The following is a 12451-nucleotide window of genomic DNA, read 5'->3' on the forward strand; positions in this document are numbered from 1 at the left end:
AAGCACTGTGGTGAGGTACGTTTTAGGTTGAGGTTTGATTTAGCGAGGTTGAGATTAGATTTGGTCAAAGGTGTTGAGCTCAGTTTGAAGTTAAGTGTCCTTTAGGTGATGCTATGAAGTGGGAAGCTATAAGTGCCCTGAAGAATATTTGCATATCAGTCATATAGCATATTGGAAAAGCAGAGAATATGAGCTGAAGACTCTCCTAAAGAGTTCGCAGGGCGAATTCTCCCTAGCTCATCAATCAAAAATGTCTTAGGGGAGAATACTCAAGTCTTTTAGAGCACTAGATACATCTAGTCTAGTTTTAAATGTTATAAATACAATGTATTTGGAAATGCATTATTTGCTGCAACCTATCACAAAATTTCCTTGGTATAGACCTGTCTAACTCTGATTACTTAACTATCAATAATGTATGATGGTGTGCTTCTGGCGGGAGTTGCCTCTGTCCCTAATGGGGAGGATAGCCATAATGAAGATGATCATATTGCCCCGATGTCTTTACGCGATGCAGAATTCCCTCTATAGAAAACCTCAACGTTGTTTAAAATATTGGATGGCCTGCTGGTTGACCTGCTATGGGGCGGTATGCATAAAAGGGTGGGCTTGGCCACATTGCAGAGGACATGGCAGAATGGGGACCTGGAGATGCCATGCCTCGGACGTTTCTACATGGCATCCCAGCTACAGCATTCAGTCCACTGGTTTGATGAGTCCGGCAACTGGGAGAAGACTCTGCTGGTGGGAACCTATATGGAAAGCTCACTCCCTAGCCTCCTGATTTTGAGAAAAAGGGTACCCCCTACATGCCCCTACATTATCCGTCAAGTCGCTGAAATGTGGGATTACACGGTCAGGAAGGTGGTGGGGCGAGCACCGTACATCCCAGACATGTCCCTATAGGTGATACTACCCTTTTCTAAAATTGTGAACTCCATGTCCGTCCGTAGTTGGAAGGAGGGCGGATGCCTGCTGATGGGAGATCTTTTTGAAAATGCACAATATATAACACAAGAGCGGGGTTGTCTGCCTTTGACTTGGGGAATGGACAGTGCCTGCAATATGAAAAGATTTCCCAGGTGGATCAGGAGATGTGGCCCTTGTTCCCGGTGGAACCTCCAGTCACAAATGTACTGCAGGTAATGCTCGAAGGAGACTTATTTCACATTTGTACCAGGCAATCCAGGAGGATAAAAGGACTCTGTTATTCCCTGTGCAGGCAAGGTGGGCAGCAGTGGTGGAGGCTCCTGTAACTCCAAAGGATTGGATTAAATTCAACAAAGGGGTCAAAAAAGTGAGCTCGAACACCCAATTCAAATTGATACAGTACAATTATGTCCACCAAACTTACCTTACCACCAAACTTAACTTACCCCCAAAACATTAAATAGAATTTACCCAAATCACTCGGGGCAATAGCCCCGATGTGGTGAGGAGATGCAAATTTTGTACACATGTGCTGGTCTTGCTCAAGCAAGGACCCTTATTGGACCGATATTTTAGCCAAAATAAAAGAGGACACGGGCTGGCTGGTTCCTAGGGAGATTCGCACGGTCCTGTTGGGATTACTGCCTCGACCTAAAAATAACAAGCATTGGCATTGCCAATAGGTCTCGCTTTTGGGACCTTATAAGTATTTAGTTATGAAGCACAATATCCTTGGTGCAACAACATCAACTGTTGCATGGCTAAACACTTATAAAGAACAAGGTTTAGCCATGCAACAGCTGATGTTGTTGCACCAAGGATATTGTGCTGCATAACTAAATACTTATAAGGTCCCAAAAGCGAGACCTATTGGCTATGCCAATGCTTGTTATTCAGAAGGGTGTGCCAGACAGGTTGTGGGACTCAGAGACGATAGTGCCTTGCACTGTGGTTAGAGAGGCTCAGGCAGGGCAATAAATACTTCTGGCAATTATTGTCAGTAGGCCCTTATTCACCAAAGTACTAGTAAACCCAAGAAACTTTTAGTTGTCCCAAAAAAAACGCTCAGCTTCATAAGTAAGTGAGAAGGATTTTGCAGTCCTATGCAGGAAGGGTTGTGCTGCAGGAGGTTGAGCCTACTTGTTCAAAAGTCAATTAAAACATGAAAACGTGTTGTCTCAGTCAGCAAACAATATGTCCTGGGCGTCGGGTCATAAGAATTTCCGACCCTTGGGGAAAGAAAATGCCTTTCAAGCTCTTCCTGGACATGGGGATGAAGAGTAGGGCTTGGGCATATCCACCGCTTGTGGGGAGACTACAGAGGTAGAGTGAGTTTAGGGCTTTGGAGCAGGAAAAGGAACATGACTTGGGGATGCAAGGTGATGTGGGAGAGAGAAAGAGAGATTATGGAATGCAAGGGAAGGGGATCGATAGAAAAAATATAGTTTGGGTTATGGAAAGTTGTTTTTTGGGGAGGGTTTAAGGAAAGCAGGCCGTCAGGAATTTATAGTGTATTAGTAGGTTGATTTTATGGGGTATTTCAAGAACAATAAGTTGAAACTACAAGTAAAGTGCCTTTTCTGCTATCAAAGGTTTGTGGTATAGTTTTTTTAGCACAATGTGAAAACAGCTAGATGGTGAATGACAATCGCATTCTCAATCCAGCTTCTTTAGTGCTGGGCTTCGAGGTACATAAGAATCCAAAAGTTTAAAAAAAGGCATTTATCAATAGGCTAGAAATTCATAAAATAACTGTTACTTAGTGTTTCATTACTTATTATTCACTAACAGTGTATAAACTAACCCTGGAGCCCCACTTTCTGAGAGCCTGGAGCCTCAGGATAGCCAGGCCACACAGATTATTTACACTCATAAAGGCAAACACGCATCCCCTCGCCTACATCTGGCATTTATAGCCCTTGCGCATCTTGGAGTAGAAGTAGCATGTTCCAATGATGTAGAATACTTCCACTTGTGATTGGGACACCACTGTCCTCCGAAATAAGTTCATAGGGCATCTTGATTACATAATCAACAAGTGTTGGGACTAAATTGTAAGACAAATTACTACATTTAGATGGGATCATGGGATGGACTGACCCTTGCTGACTCAGGAAGGACCAACCAGTAGCGTAGCCAGTGTGTCATGGGCCCTAGTACAAGGAAGGAAATGGGTACTCTGGCTGCTGTCTGAATAATAAAATACAGAAATATTCAGGGTTGAATGTTCCCCTCTGTGCCCCAGTGTCACTGCACCTGCTAAATCAATAGAAGCTACCATAGATGCTAGCAGACAAGAGTCAGGTGGAGACCCCCGATTTTCGAAGCCAAAAACGGCTTTGTTTTGACGATCTTTCACATAAAAGTGCCTGTTTCAATACTGGTCACTGAAGAAAAAAACCATTTCCTCCAGCTCCTCTCTTCCGAAATGTTGGACTGTAGGACCTATGCCAGTGGCGACCAACCCACGAGTCATGCCTACATACACCCTGAGCGAAATGTTTATGCATAGCACCTCACTGTGTGTGATATCTGAGGCACAGCCTACCAGGTGATAAAAAGTTGACCATTCTGATTCCCTCTCAGCGATCAGGTTAATTGCCCTACATAGTGACCTAAACGTTCCCGCTCATTTACTGCCTATCATAATACTAGAGGAAGTGGACTCATTCTGTACCACAGACGTGGTCTGGGACCAAGCTGTTCCACAGAAGAACTGTCCAGTGATGGCTCGGTATCCGCTTAATGCTGGAACTCCCAGACCCTGATTTCCAAAGGATTGAGACACCCACCTCGAGTGGAGCTCACGAGCAAAGGCCCACGCTACGAGGTTCTGAGTGGCACAGGCGCACCTTACTTCTGTCTTGAGTGTAAGAGAGCCCTCACGTCACTCAAACGATCACCAAAAACTTCTTTAGTTAGACATGCCACGCCCCTGAAGGCACGCACCCAATCGAGTGAGATGAACCTGTCAGGTCTGAAGGGAGAGCAAGGCGATGAGAGCTAAACACCAGGGGCGACGAGGGCTAAACACCGAAGAGAGTGCTCCTTTCACGGGGCCAGGCATGGAGCGCAGGGGCTGAGAGCGGGAATTGTGCCCTGCGGAGCAGGTAAAGGGACTGCGGAGGTCATGCTGGGACTGCACACTAACGGGGCAGGAGTCTTATGCAACCTTCTCCTGAGAGGAGGGGTGCAGAACGCAGCTGCTTGACAAGGGGAGGGGGTGGTACGTTGCGTTTTGCTTTGTGGGGGCAGGTTGATGAACTGCAGTGGGTAGGGTTGCAGCGGAACTGGAGTCTGCTACTTCTGCCTCGACCCGGGGAATGGGTTGCATCATATTGAAGATATTTTGCAAAAGGGGAAGGAGCTGCGCTGGACAATCTCTGTATGGGCGGAGTTAGTTGTAGAGGCAAAAGAAATCGGAGCTCAAATGGGATAGCAGAACTGTCTCTGAAATGTATATGGGCGGAGGAAGTTGCCGTTGCCAGCATTAGCGGCTTTCCCAAGGAGGAAAAAAATTTGCAGCTGCTATAGTAAAAGCATGCCGAGCTTGCAAAGAGCTTGTGAGAGGGAGAGCAGGGGGTGAGCTCGCGAGTGGTGCGCGTGCTGACGAGAGAGGAAAGCCAGATGGTGCCTCTGCTTGTAAGCACACGCCTGCGTGCGTAACTGCAAGCTCTATGCCACATATGCCACAAGAAAAAGCGTGTGATAGCATTTTCTGAAGCCCACTCACTAAAAGTCTCGCCAGTGCAGTGTATACGCTGGATCAGGCGAGACCTAAAAACCTAAGCAGGAAGTTAGTGTTGCTAGGCTTGGTGCTTGCAAAAAGACAAGTGGCCATATCATGGATGAGTCATTTTCCGCCTAAAGTAATGATGTGGGTACGGGATATGTATGAATGGGCAACGGCAGAAGTGATCCGCATGAAACAAACGAGGCAGGATGAAAAAGTAGATGATGATATACTCGCGTAGGAGACAATGACAAGAGACATAAAAGAGGCACAATCATCCAGGGTTTCCGCATCCCAGAATACGTTCAATAGGAATATTTCATAAATAGCAGGACACCCACCAGCAGCACTAGGATGCACAGGAATTAGGAAACGAGATATGGCATACCTAGAAACTCAGAACAAGAATAGTGTAGACACACAGACACGGAAAGGGATGGGTGGGGAAGGGGGGGACACAGAGGAGAGTTAAAAGTTTTCTGATATTGTTTGAGAGGTATGTTTTAAGACAATGTACCATATATGCCGGGGTAATTGGCTTAAGGGATAATTTATTCTATGCAAATGTTTAAATATTAGTCTACAAGATATTCTCTCTGCTTACGTGGAAATGCCAATAAAGATATATATATTTCTAAATCAATAAAGAATGATGCAATATTGCCCGATGTTGCTGATCAATGTGCGTGCCCACCATTGAACATTACATTTCCCAAAGGTTATATGGGAAGAACCCTGCCGCGCACCTTCATATCCCCCCAGCATTCCTTTAAATTACATACATTTTTTAACAATGCAACTGCTCCAATATGCTGTAAAAGTCAGGATTGTTCATACATCTTGCTGGAACTGCTCAGAAGAAAACAAACAGTACTCCAGAAATAGATGCGATCGGTGTGTGATTTAAAAAAAAGAATTATGAATTTTTTCTGTTGGTTTCCAAATGCAAATCCTTTTCACCCTCCTTTTATGTTGTCAATAATAGGGGCAGGCGCCCCAAAAAATATACATATACTTCTGGCTGCAACCGTGTTCCTTACTGTGCATTGGCATCACCTTCCGCAGTCTTAATGGACCTATTTATTGGTTTCGGAAATCCAACAGGTGTGTAGCCTTGTCAATGCACAGGCATAACCCGTAGAGTTCTATACAAAATAATATACTGTAGACATTGCATCGTATTGGGGGTGCTGAAGCAGTAAGAGAGTGTCTGGTATTTTTACTCTGTTTGGCTTATGTAAGCACTTCAGTAATTGCTGGTTCACTATACATCACCTAAAAATCAATAAAACGTTTTGTTAAAAAAAAAATCATTTCAATCCATTATATACAGTTATTCGGCTTATGCACTCCTTCACAGGGTAACGAAGTATTGCCATTTGAATATTGATAATAGGTTCATCCTAGGTAACCCATTTGCAGTGTTATGTTCTTCTAACGTATTCACTTATACTTCCTAAATATTTTTCATAATATTGACATACCTTTGTTCAGTGTTTTAGCAGTGAAGCAAATGTGGAAGTTAACCTTTCATTTTAATTAGAGTCACACTTTCTAAAGTGACTACAGATTTACAAGATCATTTGCATTTAAATTAGAAATGTCAGAGGCAACTTTGTATCTTTCTTAATAGGTAGAGAACACTTCTCAGTAAAAATGAATTTATGTGGTCGATACAAGAACCCAACCTTAAATATAGCTCTGTAGGTTTGAGTGCCTGCTTCTGAGACACACGTTACAAATGGGCTGATTAAATACAATAGGCAGTATCTCCTGTTGCTTCACATATCAGAATTGTGAGTTTTGTAATAAATATCGGCAGGTCAAACATGCCTATATCTATTGGGGTGGGGGAAAATCCGATACTTACCGGAACATGCGGGTTTTGATGCAGTAATCTCCAAAACACATGTTATTTACCAAAAACTCGTGATAGGCAATAATTAATGAACACAACAAATACCTCGGTGTAATGTTTTCATTGGATGGAATCATTATTTCATTTGATAGTGGGCAATTCTTAATGCAGGCCTTATTGTGTTGTTCATTAACAGATAACATGGTAATCTCTACTTGGAGGTTGCAGGCAGACTCTGCCCTCGGTAGGGAAGATGGCTCTGGCCAATGCCCAGAGCCCTGGCACAGGGGACTGGGACCCAGGCATCTATGGAGGCTTTACCCCCCTCTCACTGGGGCTTCTTTGAGTTGCTCAGCCTAGGGGAGCAAAAGACTTCTCTGAGAAAGTAAAATCATGTGTGTTGTGCTTTTCCACTAGTACTTTATTATGAACTTTATTATGAGCACACCATTTCACATTTGTGCCTTAACATGTCCTATGTTTATGATCCAATTCAATGATGTTTTTCTATCAATCCGAAGTGCACAGTAACCATACATGTCTGCAAATGCTCATGTATTCTGAAACTAATGTTGTGCAATTGCACATTTTCCTCACTGTGTAGTGAACGTAGGCTTTTTACGGAGATTGCCAGTGAGAAAAGTGATTTATAGAGAGCAGTGAACTCACCATTTGTGTATGTTTCTATGGGCCAGATGTAGGTGAAATAGATTTACCGATTTTAAATTACCGAATTTTACCGATTCGGTAATTAAAAATCGGTAAATCTATGGGGTCGACATGTAGGTATTCCAGATGTGCTGGAATACCGAATCGGATGATTTCGGTATTTACCGATTCGGTAAATACCGAATCGGTAATGCCCATGCATTCCTATGGGCTTTGAAGCCCATAGGAATGAATGGGCATTACCGATTCGGTATTTACCGAATCGGTAAATACCGATTTTCACAAGGGTGCAGGGGGTGTCACTTTGACACCCTCTGGCACCCCCAAAACAGGCTCGGGTGCCATGTGGCAGGCATACATGCCCTAAGGGCAGGTCTGCCTGTCACATGGCATAGGTGTGCATGCACACATGTGCATGCACACCGGAATCGGTATTTTACCATCAAATTGGATTTGATGGTAAAATACCGATTCGGTAAGGCTCCTGGGACTCTGAAGAGTCCCACCTACATATGGGTGGCTCAGATTCGGTAAATTTACCGATTTTTTATTTTACCGAATCGGTAAAATTACCGAATCGGTAATTTTACCGATTCGGTAAAATAAAGCCCCCTACATGCCAATCACCTATTTACCGATCTGTAACGGCCGAAAATAACGATTTTCGGCCGTTACCGACCGACCTACATCGGGCCCTAAATCTTTCCCTCCAGGGCTGCTTGCATTTTGTATCGTGAGAAGATGCTGCTTCCTGTTCATTAGTAAGGTTGGTTGGAGTAACAATTTCTATCACATGTTCATGTTTCTATTGAATTACATTGACAGAAAAGTGGTTCAAACTCTGTGAAAACTGTATGGGTTTTCACTCAAACTAGATTTTAAGCGAATGCTTTATTCGACTTAAATGATAAGGAGGCGTTGTCGAATGCGATTGCAGATATGTGTCTGGTGAAAACTGATTGGACTAAGATCTCAAACTGTAAGAAGAATAAGGGCACTCACCGATTACTTAGATCCCTTCAAAGGGTGGAGCAGACAGGAGACGGAAGGGGGGATAGGTTGGAGTGAGAACAGGGTGAGGAACTAAAGGGGCCCGGGAAGGCTCCGGGTGCGGTAGGATCTTGCTTCGATCACGGTCAGGTGGGGCATTGGAAATGTGATTGCCATAATACTGTGTCTAATGCACTAGGTTTCACCAATCAAAATGAGTTTTCCCCAGATGAGCCAGAATTTTAGGACAGCCCGAAAGGCACAAATGTGTCATGAATATCGTAGTGCCCATAGGTTAAAAAGGCCCTTGTATAGCTTGTCCTATTAATGGTAAACATACCACCTACCTCATTGATACTGTCGCTACTCCTTCTGCTCTGAAGACATCTGCATTTCCCTCATTACCTCTCTTTGGCACATCCATGGGCGAAGTCAGTACTTCTGGCCAACAAGATCCTGACCACATTTCCGAACTCATCTCTATCTCTCTGGGATCCATTAATGACAAGCATTCCTTTTTACCAGTGGTGGCTGGTGAACTTTGAAAGGTGTGGGTTGTAAAACCAAATCCTGAATTGACGGTGCGCAGCTAGCAGGTATGACTATCAGAAGAAAAGAAAAGCATTTTAAAATGGAGTAAAATAATGTATTTTCGGACCCACTGCTCCTCTTTCAGCTATACTACTCGGTTGCACTGGGGTTATATGTACAGATGAACCTATGATGTACAAATTGTTAGGATTTAGGGAGTTGATACGGTTCAGCCTGGTGTAGTTGTAAAGGGTTAAAGAGTTATGGCCACTCTGCTCCTTCCTTTGGGCAACCCGTGACCTTCTTTTTCATTCCTTCTCTTCTTCTATTCAGCTCGTTCTCTGTGTTCTATGCCTCTCCCTGCTACATTATTCCATTCCTTTTCCTCTCCCTTTACAACTTACCCCATTTCCTCTCTTTTCCCCTTCATTTCTCTTGCCCAATTCGCTCCCTCCCATTTAGGCCCTGACATTTTCAATTTCCTGGTCCTCCCTCCAACCCCATTCTGTTCCAGAATAGTTTGAAAGCTAGCAGCATTGATTTTGTATTGCTCTACAAATGTACTCTGCAGAGCACTCTTGCAAGATAAAAAAAAAGAAGATAGAAAATTACATTAGCAGCATTGAGTGGGTTGCCTGGATGACCTCCAGCTATTGCGCAAATTACACGATTTCTTCCTGACTTTTCATAACTTACTGGAAAACAGTAACCCTCTGTACCATGTCATCTGTTCAGCATCTAAAACCATACAGAACAGAAATGGTAATATGGAATTTATCAAATTTACTACTGATTAGATTTTACAACGTAAATTTGAAGAAGATTTTAAAACAAGGTTAGTGCAAGGTAACTGGTTTTAGAAACGATTTATCATAGGAAATGCATACATTGAAAAACAATATCACTAGCAGTAAAATCTCCAGGTCAGAAAAGAACTTGGCCTCTGCTTTATATTGCCCAATAGCTCAGGTGAAAGCACTTGCTTCTGATCTGTAATGTAGTGATCTATACAGGTCTTGAGCTTGCATCCTGCCTAGGCCAACTTTGGCTTTCCTTCCACAAAGGTATTCAAACTCTTCTTATTGATAGCGCTTGGAAAACGGCAGAAGTAAAATACGAAACTCCATACCTAAAAGTGATCATCATTAATCATTCATGCCACAGATTGAAACACTTGCTATCTACTAACTTACTCGATTTCCCAAATCTAGGGCAGTCTTGGGGGTAGAGTATGAGCACAGCTGAGTATTTGTCCGGGCTTCTCAGTTCAATCTGCAGTATTTGTAAAAGACTACACACCTGCTTTTGAAGGCTCATTATATTGTTAATGTTCAGCCTCAATGAATGAATACTACTAAGGTTGCAGACAAACAATATGATCAGCACCTCTTGTGTGAGGGCACAGAGAGCAAACGCTATACTTAGGCTGAGGATGACATTGAGAATGAGGCCTCCTCCAGCACCAGCCACTGCCCTGGCTCCTCCTTGGGTTACCACATCCTGGCCCCAAACATTTGGAATGCAATGGGCAAAGTCACTGAAACATTTTTAACATTGGTGACCTCATGCATGGGCAACAGTAGTTAGAAGCCCCTCTGAAAACGACAAATATTATAAGTATATGACTCATCCAAGGAAAGGCTGATACTTGAACATCTATTCCAGGCCAACTCCCCCCCCCTCACTTAATGACAAGCCATACTAGGAGAAAGCAGAGCCCGATGATGAGATACACTGTAAGCCTCAAGCATGTGCATTCATCCTGTTCATGAGCATGTAACTTGACGTCAATAATGATGTCTGTGGTATGCATACTGGTGAGCCCTCCTACCTCTTCTGCACTCATCTCCTTCCAAAATTCGTTCAAGGGCGAGGTGGAGTCAGGGATGCTTATCTAATTCATTCAGTGACGAGTCAGGAAGAGTCCTTCATTGGTGATTGACATGCATAGTAAGGGCCTCCTTAGGAGTTTGGCAGTGCAGAAGTGGGACTGGCCAGCTCCCGCACCACAAAGACCATGGTTGAACCGCCCGCTAGAGTAGGAGTTTTCTCCTGCCTAGCGGGCGGTTCTTTTGCGTTCTCACAGCGGTGCATATGAAATAAGCATCGCAATGGGAACGTCAAAATCAGTACCTGCATGGCATGGACTGCTGCAGTCCATGCCTTGTGGGTACTGGGGTGCATGTAGATAGGGGTGCACAACATGTGCCCCCTGCATGCATCCCATGGCCCTGCGACACAAGTCGGCCCTTTAGGGCACCCCTTGTTTCCTCTCCACCACAGTTTTCATGGCGGGCTCACCACCATGAAAACCGTGGCGGAGAAGAAACTTGTAATATGCTTGGCGGAACCGACATAGTCCCGCCAAGAAGAATGCTGCCTCAAAACTGTGGTGCCACCGTGAGGGATCTCTGATCCCTGGTGGTTGTGGCGGTCTCAGGGTGGCCCGACTGCCCTGGTTGTAATAGGGAGGTCGGAAGACTGGCGCACCCCGAGTCAAGCGGTCTGTGGACCTCCAGACTCGTAATGAGGACCTAAGGCAAAACCAGGCTAGAGGCTACAGCGCCTAGCCTACATTAAATCAGTGAGGTTTGAGCTCTTCATGGAAGGAGTAGCCTAACAGCCTATCAGGCCACAGAAGCCAGGACCAAACCCAAGCAAGCCCAAGAAAAATCATGCGCACTAGTGCTCGTCAGAAAGTGCCCTGACTCTGTCTGACCCTTGGAAAGAGCGCAGGTCAGAGTGACCATGCTAGTGTAGCATAGTAGGATTACCTTTATGTATTCGGTTTTAACGGGGTCCTGACACCCCCATAAAGGGGCGCCTCTGATTTTCACTCAGACCAAACTTTCCTGCAAATCTATTAGGTAGAGACACTTTGCGCGAGCTCAACTTAACCATATTTGTACCCCAGTCAGTGTGTAGCTAAACATATCTCAACAAGGTGAGACTGAGGCTCTTGCTCTCCTATGTGAAAATACGAATTGTCAATCCAGACAGAATACAAATTTCATGCCTCACGATTTAACTAAATTGCTTTCCTTGGTGCCTCCTGTACTATGGGTCCAGAGGGGTCCGTGATGTGGGATTCATATCAGCCATGAAACTAGTGACGATCAAGATCAACCCTTAGAAAAAGTTATCCTGGATACCCCTGGAGTCATTGAAACTGGTGACTTGAGGCAGAAGAATGGATCTATCCAATAATAGCAGATTTGATAAAGCATGGTGTTTTAGTACCCATTGTTATCTGATACAATATGCTTATTTTGCTAATACACAAAGTGGGTAAATCCAACATGTACAGATTCATCCTAAACATAAGGCAATTAAAAATGTGTTTTTCAAATGTTTCCCTGTGTTCCCCAACCCCGCCACTATCTTTCCTGCACCCCAGCGAATGCCCATTTGTTAACTGTGTTTGTGGATGTGTATCTAAGCACCAGAGCTGATGTTAAAGATTTTTGTGCATCATTAACATTTATAACTAACAATGGGTAGGATAAATGTTCACGTTCGAATATACATGTATGCACTGATATAACACTGTTGTGTTTTAATGAATTCTCTATGATATGTAGAAGTGCGTATTTTGACTCTTGTTGAGTAGGCTTCAATTTGGACCTTGTAGCAATCTTGCTTAAAATGGATGTCACTGTTGTCCTCCTTCTGTACATATACCTGCCTATCATTTCTGTAGTAGTAGTTAATATTATTATCTACTCTAGGAAAGACAGTGA

The sequence above is a fragment of the Lissotriton helveticus genome, chromosome 7 (genome assembly GCF_964261635.1).
Source record: "Lissotriton helveticus chromosome 7, aLisHel1.1, whole genome shotgun sequence".
In the NCBI taxonomy this organism is placed as follows: Eukaryota; Metazoa; Chordata; class Amphibia; order Caudata; family Salamandridae; genus Lissotriton; species Lissotriton helveticus.